A 13464-nucleotide genomic window follows, 5' to 3' on the forward strand; every position below is an offset into this window, starting at 1 on the left:
TCGTGTATTGAGAAATCTAGAGATTTTACAACAATTGTGACATCTAGCACAGTGGTGATTATCTTTCCGTACGGGGAGTACTAAAAGAGTACCAGTTTTTATTGTTCAAATGGAGACACGAGGATTATATCGTGTTACTAAAATAAACTACTGTGAGCTTTGGGTATGGAGTTACTTTGTCACACTGTTTTCTAGAACTTGAAAGCAACCGAGAAAGACATTTATTATTGGTTAAGTTTCCGTATAATAATAATGGTTATGAGATGAATGTTAAGATAGCATTGTATGAGAGAGGTATGGTTGCAATTACTGAACTTTGTTGTATTGAATTGAATTTTGATAAAAAGAATTTCGGGGTTGATGTGATTGGAAAGAGTGAGGGGAAATAAAAGTAATTCGTGACCGTCTAAAAGCAGTTTCAGATTGGCAGAAAATATATGTGGGCTTGATGTGCAAAAGCATTGAATTTTCAATTAGAAAATTGAGTATTTGTGAAAGTATTATAGTGGGAGTAGAATTTTTCGATTTAGCTATAAAGAGAAGTTGAGTTCGCAATTCATTGGATTGAATGAGATTATTAGTAGAACTTGGGAAGACCCGTAATGTGTTTCTTATATATATGACGTGATGATACAAATAAGATCCTTTATCTATAGTATCTCTTACAGAAGTAGAAACTCAGGTTGTTATGATGTATAGCAAAGAGCAGATCATAATCTTAGCTTATGAGATTGAAAAGTTGAGAAATCTGAGGCTAGGTGAGAAATTGATGCGCCTGGTGAAAGTAAATCTAATTTATTTCCTGGTAAGATTTTCGAGAACGAAAATCCCTAAGGGGGGGAGAGTTGTAACAGCCCGTTTTTAGGGTTAATCAGAACAGTGGTTTTGGGGCCACTAAATCCGATGAGTAGGTTTGTAAATATTATATTTAATATTTATGAGTTAATTGTGAGTTTAAAAAAGGTTTTTGATATTGTGATTTTTGTTTTATAAGCGATTTATTAAGCTCAAGTGGTATGACCCTAAGCTCAAGTGGGTTTAGAAAATGAGGTATCGAGACCTCATTTCTATAAACCAAGTCAGAAATATTTTTATAAATATTTACGCAGTGGCAATAAGATGATATTAAAGTTTCGTTGAAAAATTTTATTGTTTTGATAGTTAATTAAGCAAAAAGGACTAAATCGCGCAAAGCATAAAAGTTGTGTTCTATAAGTTAAAGATATTAAATAGCTATGGAATTAAATAGTGGGAGTCCTTAAGTGGTAATTATTCCATAATTGTTGATAGTGGAATTCCATGGCTTGGTATAATGGAAATTATTAATGTATATTAAGGTTAAATATGGTATTTGGTAATTATAATAAAAAAAAAAGAGAGACCTAAATAGAGGTCTAAAATCCAATTCAATTTTTGAAGGAATGAACAACTTTACCTCCGGGGACCCCTTGTTGATTTTCGATCTCCTCAGATTTGCTCTAGAATCCACACCATATGCCTCCGGTTCTTTTCATTTTAGTTTTCCACTTTGTCTCTTTCTATTCTTTTTGTTGTCATTTACTGTTTGTTTATTGAGAAATTCTTTCCTTGAAAGCAATTTGTTGGGTTGATTCTGGATCTGGATTTGCATGTATAAAATATTATAGAATGTTAGTTTCTGAAATTTTGATTTACCAGATTTACTCACGGAGTTGTAGTTCGCTTGTATTTTGATCGATGTATTTATAGGCTTGAGTTAATTTTGGTTTTCATTTTACTCTAGCTGTTTTGAACCAATCGTTTTTTTAATGATTGTTATCATGCATTATTTTAATTAAATTCGTTAACTTTAGTCTCTCGATTTGTAAATTGGATTAATAGGTCATTTGTTAAGTTAATAGTTTAATAGTGGTTATAATTTAACGAGAATGACAATCTGTTCATTATAGCTTCTTTGGCTTTAACATTTTAATTTATTTCATTTTCCGGACGTGCGTTCCTTTCATGTCTCTCCTTGATTTTCTTATATAAATATTGCTTTGCCTATACAAAAGCGGTTTTCCGGTCCTCATACCTGCAGTTCTTTTCAAATGATAACTATTGTAATTGTAGGAATTGGATGAACAACTTAGAGATTGATATCAAGTCGAATAGTAAGCGTGTAGGAATCACCTATGTTTGTGTTCTAATTATTTGCTAAAGTGGAGGAAAATGTTTGAACTCTTTCGGTGAATTCATGCGCATTATTTATTTATTATTACTATTAATGAGAGGTGTAGTTACTCGGCATCATTAATATCTGCTCATCTTTCATCTTTTGTTTTCATATACTCTTAAATGCATTATATTTGTTGCAAGTTCCTTAACTAAAAAAAATTACTCTTTGAATTAATGGTGTAATTCAGATCTGAATAGTCAATATGGGAGGAGGGTTTAGAGTATCTTGCATCCGGTTAGACCATTTCTTTCATTTCACTTTGAAGTTCGAGTCTTGACAGAAAATTCCTTTTAGAGAGAAGGTCATCTGCTTTATCGTCTCCCTCTTCATCTTTTTGGTGTGTAGTCGCTTCCACTATATGGAATACACTCTCTGACAGTGCTGATCCTTTCTATTGGATCGTGTTATCCTTGCATCAAACCGTGGAACTGTTATGGAACTTGGTATTACCCCATTGTGACATCTGGATTGGTGATGCAACTCTGGCTGGTTCAAAAATCATCGAGGTGGACAACAGTGTTCGTGAGGATCGAGCACTCCTATTGGCAAAAGTAGAATTCAAATTTGGATCGGGGGAAAATCAAAATGGTCGACTAGTCGTCTCGTTCCGATTATCATCTTCCGAGGTAAGTCCTTAAGTAATTATATTTGATTTGCTACGCGCTTAAGATTATATAATATGATAAGTAATTATTTGATGTTTATAAGTTCGATTTGCAATAAGTATATTGAATTTCGCTATAAAGCCGAATATGAAATGGATGATTTATGTATATAATGTGGCGAATGACTATTAAGTGATGATGTGAAAGTGTGTAATATGTGTATACAATTTTATTGTACTTGTTTGTATATAGTCGAATGGTTATTAAAAGTGAAACTAGTATAATGAAAAGATTATGTGTTCCTTGTGTATGATTATTGAACCCAAAGTTAAAATGTAGGTGTACATTTTGTGCTTATATTCGAATGAAGCAATTAAATTGCTAATGTGAAATGTTATGTGAAATGTGTTAACATGTGAACAAATATGCAAGACATCGAAATGTATCCGGGCTAAAGTCCCGAGCTTCGTCTTTGAAATATATCCGGGCCAAAGTCCCATGAGCTTCGTCAGGTTGAAATGTATCCGCCAAAGTCCCATGAGCTTCGTCTTTGAAATGTATCCGGGCCAAAGTCCCGAGCTTCGTATGGGAAATGTATCCAAGTTAAAGTCCCATGAGCTTTGTCTTGGTAATATAATTTCGGGTTTTATACCTAGTAGGCCAAGTGCCGATGAATTTGATAAAAGTATACAATTACAAGATCCTACACTAAGTTGACAAATTGAAAGTGTATTACATATTAAGTTGGCCATGTATGTATCATGTACGCGTATGCGATTTTGATTTGAATTAAATTATAAATATATAAAGTGATGCATCTGTGAATAAGTGTTATGACTATAAATGTGATTGTGATATATTTGATAAATGTGTGAAGTTATGTGAAGTGATTCTATGTTTACATTCAAATATAAACACTTGGTCCTTGTGGAAAGGTTTGTGGAGGTATATGATTTTATTTTTAGGTGATTACGATCTTGGAAAATTAAATGTGAATATGATATTGTATTTCATTCGTTTCAATTGAACTAAAGCTGATAGTGAAGCATTTTAATGCCTATGTTATATTAGTTCGATCTTGAATGACATGATATACATGTTTAGATAATTTGAATGCAAGGAATGTGTGAAAGAGCAAATTTGTAATAAATCTGCTTGGGACAGCAACTGTAGTGTGATTTTCGAAAATCACCATAAATTGTAGAAATTGAATTAGAAGCTAAATAAATTATGAAATTAAAGCTTAACGAGTCTAGTTTCTTATAAAAGAAACCATGTAAGCAAAAGAATTTTAGATAATGAGATATTTGAAGTGGAGTGAGACAGAGTCAAAATGACTTTGAAATCCCCTGTTCTGTCTTTAGAAATCATTGTAAATTATACAATGATAATTATAAGATAAAATTTATATTCTTAGACTCCTTAATGAGTCTAGTTTCAAATGAAGTGAACGATAACATATTTCGAATTCTGTATAATGAGAAAATTGATTTGTAGTGAAGAGTGGTCAGAATAGTCAAACAGTAAAACAGGGGAAACTTCAATAAAAATCTGGTATTGATTAGTGAAACCAAAAATTCTGAAAATTTTATGGATGGAAGATATATAAGTATATTTTCAGGAAAAATTAATGGCAGTTTATTTGGAGTTTCTTATCTCCAGTTATAAATAATTTAGTGACTGTTGCTCAGGAAAACAGCTTGTAGTGAATTTGTGATTTTGTTGCAAACATGGTTAAAACTAGTTAATGAGATACTTTTCGAGTTCTTATGATCTTATTTGTGATTTCAATATTTTGTTTTAATTGAGTTCAGATTCAAGTGAGGTGAATTTGCTAAATATGCATTATGTTCATGGATGCTTGGCCGAAATGGCAATTACCTAGGAATGATTTCTTAAAAATTTGAAATAATCGATCTATAAGTAAATTAATTGTTTGCATTGCTTAAAACTTACTAAGCATTGAAGCTTACTCCGTGTTCTCTTTTCCATTCCTTATAGGTTTATCCTTTAGTTCGAGTTGGAAGAGCCGGAGATATCATCACACTATCGAGTCATTATGTAAGTTAAGAAGATGGTATGTCATCATAATTTAAGGCATGCATAGGATACACTATAGGTAGAATGATATTTTGACTTTGTATACATTATAGCCATGCGAAGATGGCTCGCTTATTTTGTTTAGAGAAGCCTTATAATTGAACTAATGTGTTGAAATGTTTTAGTTATAACTTGATAGAAGTTTTGTTCAGTCAAGTAATACCTCATAACCTTATTCCGGCAACGGATATGGGTTAGGAGCGTTACATACTTTCTCATCATGATTCATCCTTTATCAAGGCATTGCTCATGAGTTTATCGTACGTGCCTGTACTAACCTGTAGTATATCATATGATCATACCTTCTTTAACATGCCCTTATTGGGACTTTCATCACCTCATCAATTGCATTACCCTTTGAACACTCGGAATACTATTGGATACACGGAAAACTTGCACATAAGTTCCACAAATACATATGTCGCCAAAGCTACCTCATAACATGTAACACTCGCAGTAGAGCTACTCACGGGCCTGCTTACATAAGCTATCGGTCAAGGTGTAACTACACAGGCTGCTCACAAAAGTTGTCAGGTATCTGACGCACCCAGGACTACTAGCTACTAGTAGAACACGCACAAGACTAGCTCCCGGAACCCAATTACATGTATCGCATCCATCATGAACTCAGACCAACTCAATGAGTTCAGATGCCACATATTTATCACGAACCCAGACCAATTCAATGAGTTTGGATTTCTAAATTCCTAGTGACAAGTCATTTCTATCCTAAACTATTCTTAAGGTTCAAACGGGATTCTTTCTCATGTATACATAACGTCTCCATTACACTTGCTCATGATGTCGTGGATAACGACCATAATATCATTCATACTTACAACACCATCATTAGGCATAACATACATAATAATAAATATATTTTCCACATAATATCAACACATCAAAACATACTATGTTGTCACATTATTTACACATGTGCTTACCTCGGTTCAAAATGATGATAAACGAGCATATTCGTCGAAAACTTTATTCTTCCCTTGGTCAAGCCTCGGGTCATGTTTTTCTTGATCTATAATGCCAAATTTAACCTGTTTAACAATTACATTGTTCAAATCGATTCATAATTCATACCATAGAAAAATTACTCTTTTACCCCTAACTTTTCACTTATTTACAATTTAGTCCCTAGGCTCATAAAATGAAATGCATGCAATTTTTTTGTTACCCAAGCCTAGCCGAACTTTCCTTGTACTCATAACAGCCTATATTTTCATCAAAATCATATTTTTATCACTTATTTTACACCTTTTTCAATTTAGTCCTTTTTAGTGGTTTTCATGAAAAATTGTCTAATGAAAGATGTTTATTACACACTAAACTCTCATATTCCTCCATAAGTCATCAAAATACATGCATGTCACACATGGGTAAATTTTCATACGTAAACCTTACTTCAAAATAAGGGTGGAAATAGGTAAATCAAGCTATGAGGACTTCAAAAATATAAAGAACATTAAAAACGGGCTAGGGAACACTTACTATTGAGCTTGAAAAGATGAACAAAACCCTAGCTATGGCTCCTTGAAATTTTTGGCAATGGGGGAGGAAGATGGACATAAATTTTGACTTATTTTCCCTTTTTATTCTTTTATTTACCAAATGACCAAAATGCCCTAAAGGTTTTTCTTTCAAATTTTTCCTATACATGTCCATGTTTGTCCAAACTTTTAGAAATTGGTAAAATTTCTAATTAAGACCTTCTAATTTATAATCTAAAGCAATTTCATGCTAAAAACTTCTAGAACACAAGTTTTGCATCTTATTCAATTTGGTCCCTAAAGTTCAATTAGACATTTTATGCATAAAATTTCTTCATGAAACTTTCACAAAAGCATGCACACGTATCATGGACCTCATAACAATCATAAAAATATTATTTCTATCTCATATTTGTGGTCTCGAAACCACTGTTCTGACTAAGCCCTAATTCAGGATGTTACAACTCTCTCCCCTTTAGGGATTTTCGTCCCCAAATATCTTACCGGTAAAAAGGTTTGGGTATTGTTTCTTCATAGCCTATTCTAGCTCCCGTGTAGCTTCTTCAACCCCATGTTTTTCCATAAGTCCTTCACAAGAGCAATACTTTTGTTTCTCAATTGTTTGACTTCTCGAGCCAAGATCTTAATCGGTTCCTCACCATAAGTCATATCTGGTCGAATTTCAACCTCTGTCGCAACAACCATAAGATCTATATTGGCATAACATAGACACGTGAAATACATCATGAATCTTTTCTAACTTAGGCAGCAAAGCCAATCGATATGCTACCGGACCTATCATTTCGGTGATCTCATACGGTCCTATAAAACGAGGACTCAACTTACCCTTTTTGCCAAATCTCAAATTCTATTTCTATGGAGATACTTTCGAGAATACTTTATCATCGGCTTGATACTCAATTTCCTTTCTTTTCAAATTCGCATACAACTTTTGTCTATCCGGTGCCACTTTCAAATAATCACGAATTACCTTCACCTTTTCTTTGGTTTCTTTAACCAAATCAACTCCATGAATCTTATTCTCCTTAAATTCAGTCCAGTAAAAAGGTGTATGAAATTTACGTCCATACAATGCCTCATAAGGTGCCACTTTCAAGCTCGACTGATAACTGTTGTTGTAGGCAAATTCAACCAGCGGTAAGTACTTTTCCCAACTACCTTGGAATTCCAATACACAGCATCGGAGCAAGTCTTCCAAGATTTAAATTACTCGCTCAGATTGTCCATCAGTCTGTGGGTGAAAAGCAGTACTAAAGTTTAGTTTCGTGCCCAAATCCTCTTGTAATTTTTTCCAAAACCATTATGTGAACCTCGGATCTCTATCCAAAATAATTGACAAAGGTACTTCGTGAAGTCTTACAATTTCAGAAACATACAATTCAACCAACTTATAAAGTGAATAATCAATGCGTACCGGTATAAAATGACCCGATTTAGTCAACTTGTCAACTACCACCCAAACGGCATCTTGCTTTCTTGGTGTCAATGGTAAACCTGTCACAAAATCCATGGTAATTCAGTCCCATTTCCATTCGGGAACCAAAATATGCTGAAGTAAAACTAAAGGTACCTGGTGTTCACCCTTTACTCGCTGACAAATCAAGCACCTTGAGACAAACTCGGATATATCTCTTTTCATACCGTTCCACCAATACTTTTTCTTTAAATCATTGTACATTTTTGTGCTACTCGGATAAACTGACATACATCCGTTATAAGCCTCATATAAAATATTTTGGATCAACTCAGTATTCTTCGAAACACAAATTCTACCGCGGAACCTCAAACAACCATCGGAGTGTTTCTGAAAATCTAGTTCACTGTTCGGCTCACACTGAGCTTTCTTTACTTGTAACACTTTATTAGTTTTCTGAGCATCACAAATCTGTTGTAGAAAAGTCAATCTAGCTCTCAACTCTGCTACAATTACAGCATCATTAGACAAGGTCAGCCGCATGCTCATAGCTCTCAAAGAAAATAAAGACTTCCTGCTCAGTGCAACGACGACCACATTTGCCTTAGCAGGCTGATAATCGATCACAAGCTCATAGTCTTTTAACAATTCAAGTCATCTTTGTTGCCTCAAATTCAAGTCCTTTTGGGTCATCAGATACTTAAGACTTTTATGGTTGTATAGACATGGGATTTCTCCCCAAACAGATAATGTCGCCAAATCTTCAAAGCAAATACAATGGCAGCCAATTCTAGATCATGCGTCGGATAGTTCTTCTCATAAGACTTCAGTTGTCACGAAGCATAAGCTACTACCTTGCCTTCTTGCATAAGTACGCAACCTAGTCCACTTAAGGATGCATCACTGTAAATTACAAATTCTTTCCCTGATTCTGATTATACTAACACTGGTGCCTCGGTCAATAACATTTTCAATTTCTTAAAGCTCTGCTGACATTTTTCTGACCACTCAAACTTGACATCTTTTTGAAGTAATCTCGTCATAGGAGTGGCTATCATAAAGAATCCTTTCACAAAATGTTTGTAGTAACCGACCAAACCCAAAAAGGTCCTAACTTCAGTTACATTCCGTGGCGACTTCCATTCAACAATAGCAGAAATCTTACTAGGATCAACTCGAATACCATCACTTGGAGCAATGTGGCCTAAGAATCCAACCTCTTGAAGCCAAAACTCGCTTTTACTGAACTTAGCATACAGCTGTTTATCCCTCAAAGTCTGCAAAACAGTTCTCAAGTGTTCGGCATGCTCTACCTAATCTCTAGAATAAATCAAGATATCATCAACGAATACCCCAACAAACTTGTCCAAATATGGCCGAAAGATTCGGTTCATTAAATCCATAAACACTGCAGGAGCATTTGTTAATCCAAATAGCATAACTAGGAACTCGTAGTGGCCATACCTCGTTCTAAAGGCAATCTTAAGCACATCCGACTCTTTACCTCGTAATTGATAGTAGTCGGATCTCAAATCTATCTTAGAGAACCATGTCATTCCTTTTAGCTGGTCAAACAGGTCATCAATCATTGGGAGAGGATACTTATTTTTAATTGTCACCTTATTGAGCTGTCGGTAATCGATGCATAAACTCATGGAACCATCATTCTTTTTCAAAAATAACACAGGAGCACCCCATGGCGAAAAACTTGGTCTCGCAAAACTTTTGTCAGTCAACTCTTGCAACTGTGTCTTCAATTCTTTCAGCTCGGTCAGGGCCATCCTGTATAGAGCAATAGAAATAGGCGTCACCCCTGCCATTAACTCAATACCAAATTCAACTTCTCTAATTGGAGGCAAACCTAGCAGTTTATCTGGAAATACATCTGTATACTCACATACAACTGGTACTGATTCAATTTTCAAATCGGATTCCTTTGTATTCAATATGTAAGCCAAATAAGCTTCATACCCATTTCTCATACATTTTTGAGCAGACATCAAAGAAATTACAATTGGCAACTATCTACATCATTTAATTCAACCCAAAGAATCTCACCATTTTCACATTTCAATTCAATAACTTTCTGTCTACAATTCACTATAGCATCATGTAGTGTCAACCAATCCATCCCCAGTATGACATCAAATTCATCAACGGTAACAACATCAAGTCAGCCGAAAAATAATGACCTCTAATCATCAAAGGGCATTTCCTACATACTTTATCAACTATCACATGCTTTCCTAATGAATTTGACACCTTAATCATAAATTCGATAGACTCAACATGTATATTTATACTAGATACCAATTTCATACACACATACGAATGAATAGAGCCAGGGTCTATCAAAGCAATAACATTAGCATCATAGAGAGAGAAAATACCAGTATCACATCAGGAGAAGTTGCATGTAACACCCCTAACCCTTACCCGTCGCCGAAATAGGGTCATAAGGCATTACAGAATAAAACACGATTTTGAACAATTAAATATAAATATTTATATATTCATATAAATATGTCTCGAAAGTTAATCAAAATTTATTTCATAAACTAATGCAACTCTTAAATTGAACATTTCATATCATATACATATATATAGCCATATTGTTCACAAGAAACAATATAATATATAATATGTCAATAATTTCATATATACGGCATTAGCATAGTAATCTATATGAACCTCATATGTTTTACATATTAATACCAAATAAAAGCAAATATTCGGTTATAAGTCAACTCACTTCATTTCCTAGTCTATTCATAAAAAAAACTTAGCTAATATAATAAGACCAAATGTCATATACGCATGTCTTAACTTAGTCCATAAGTGAAAATCAAAATTTGTATCATGCATATGTCTTTCCCTTTACCTATCAATTTCATAATTTATCTTAACTCAATAAAATTATTAATGAACCATACGGACGAATATATATATATATATAACATCATCACAAATGTCATGAATTATGGTACGCCCTCGATATAGACTTAATAAAAGACCAAACATTTATATATAACCTAATCAACATAAATATATATAGGTACGGTGCGCATTTACCCTAAAGCCAATGCCACACTTAACATTTGAGCATAAAATACATACCAAACAGTAGACCAGATTAATCATGAAACACATGCACTACTTACCACTTAACAATCGAACTAATCAATCTAGAACATAATCACCCATCACTTAAATTATACTGCATTTCATATTTTCCATCACAAACTAATTAACATACAAAATACATATTATACTGTTGTCCTTTCATAGCCAAATCTTGCTACTTAAAATCACATACGCATCCAAAACTTTCATCATCAATTACCAATAAACAAGCTCATTAAACATTTTGACTAAGAACTTACAAGACCAAGTTTGTAACACCCCAAACCCGGCCTGGACGTTATGACCGGATCTGATGCGCCACATTGATGCGTTCAAAACATTCCGTATTACTTAGTTTGGAAAAGCTGAGTTGGTGTTGTAAAGACACTTTTAAAAGTAGGTTAAAGTGAATGGAAGCTGCACCGGGTAAGAAACCGGGAAAAGAGGAGGTGAGTCCGCTTGACCGCTTAAGTACCAAGCTCTTCCCGGATCCAATCCTAGACATGCACACCGCCATTGCCACACTCTAACGTCTCGTATAATTTTGAGAAAACCGTTTGATTATGTCCGTCTTAAGAAAATGATTAAGTTTGAAAACGTTTGTTTAAAATATTTATTTTCTTGGAAAAACATTTACTTTATGGAAACTTTGCGGCGTCATCGTGATCTTTTAAAACAAGTAGATTTTATAAAAGCGAACCCTAGTGCTAACCGGTTTAATAATCCCCAAAATAAAATCAATTAAAAAGAGCGGCCTTATTACAACTTTAAGCATAATAAAAATAAAGTAAACCAAATTAAAGGCTAAACTTAATTAAAATCGGCAATTAATCTTCATGGCCACTCTGAATCCCTTGACTCCAAGTCCACCAATTCTAGGGCTCACCTACAAGGATGGAAGAGGAAGGGGTGAGTTTGGGAAAACTCGGTGTATCTGAAGCCCATCCAAAGCCCAATTCAGCTCGAGCCCATTGGGCCTAAGCCCTATTCAGATATAACGATTACAAGATGGTCAAGCCCTTTTCGAATCTGATAGCAAGGCCTTAGCCCCTTTTACATAACAGTGTGGCCCATAGGCCCGTTCAATAACATGAGTAACAACGGTAATAATGAATGCAAGCCCATCCGGGAGACTACTCAACCTACCAACCGCTACACGCTTGCCTGCACCAGCCCTACACACCATGTAGGGAATATCTCAACCCACCCACCCTACACACCACAGTTAAAGAACGCACTCAAATTCAGTCGATTGAGGCAAAGCCTCCAAGACGTGGATAAACCACTTTCAAGACTTCCTCCATTAATACCCCAACCCCATGCAACAGATATTAATAAAAGCATATCATGTAAAATACAACATTGATCAATCATGCGATTCACCAATTTAAACTCTAGGGGTATATTGGTAATTTTGCTCTTTAGGGTAATTTGGTAATTTTGCTCTTTAGGGTAATTTCGTGTTCTACGTAACTACACAAGCTAATTCATAATTTTTAATAGTTTTATGCAATTTGATTCTACCATCTACCTAACAAAGCTAATTTGCCCTCTCTTACCCATATTGGTCCATAAGCCCATTGGGCCCATTTTGGCCCATCGAGCCCTTTTCCGAAATATGCCAAAATGTCACGTAAGCGTGCTTACCACCTTGCGATGCCGTTCTAACAATTACGCTATGCCTTGAGAGCATTCGATACTCACATGACCATGAAATGCCTGGAATTTGGCATTTCGCTTTTGCCGAATTGAACTAAGGAAGGGTGTTCGGTACACACCGATTTGAGACGATCGCTTCGAGATCCCTTCGATGTCCTACAATTTATTAGCAGTTCTTATTTACAAACCATAATCATTAAACCCCAAAACTTACCTATCCATGATCGAACCATATCCCTAAAACCTTTGAAACCTTACCTTTTGCCAAAATCGATAGTTAGCTCGAATCGATTGCTCCAATGAACCACGCCTTAGATTCAACGCTTAAGAAGACTCACTTGTTCCTCTTTGATTTCTACGCAGATCTGATGCAGATTTATCCTCTAAACGATGGTAGAACTCGAATCTAGAAGATCTGAAGTTTCGGCTATAAGTCCCTAAATCTATGGTATTTTGGCTTTTTAGGTGATGAAGAAGATGATGGTTTGAGGCTATAACCTTGGAGTAACGTTGCGACAGATATTAAGGGTTTAGAGAAGATGAATGTTGATCACAAGGAACAAAAATCTGAAGGATTTGGCTTTGGAGAAATCGGCACAAGTAGTGAGTTTTCAGGATTTCGGCCTTTTAATGGCGATTGGTGATGAAGGTTTAATGGAAGATGGGATCGACAAGGAAGGTGAATAAGATGGTCAAAAGGTTTCGGCTAGAAGGAGAAGCATAAAGGAAGAGAAAACATGGAGGAAAGAGAAGAAGAAAATTCGCACAATGAGAAATAGACTTGTGTTTTCGGCTTTTGTGAGAATTCGAAAAGATGAAAGAAAGCTTTCAGGTGGCTAACCCTAA

This window comes from Gossypium arboreum, chromosome 4 (assembly GCF_025698485.1).
Source record: "Gossypium arboreum isolate Shixiya-1 chromosome 4, ASM2569848v2, whole genome shotgun sequence".
In the NCBI taxonomy this organism is placed as follows: Eukaryota; Viridiplantae; Streptophyta; class Magnoliopsida; order Malvales; family Malvaceae; genus Gossypium; species Gossypium arboreum.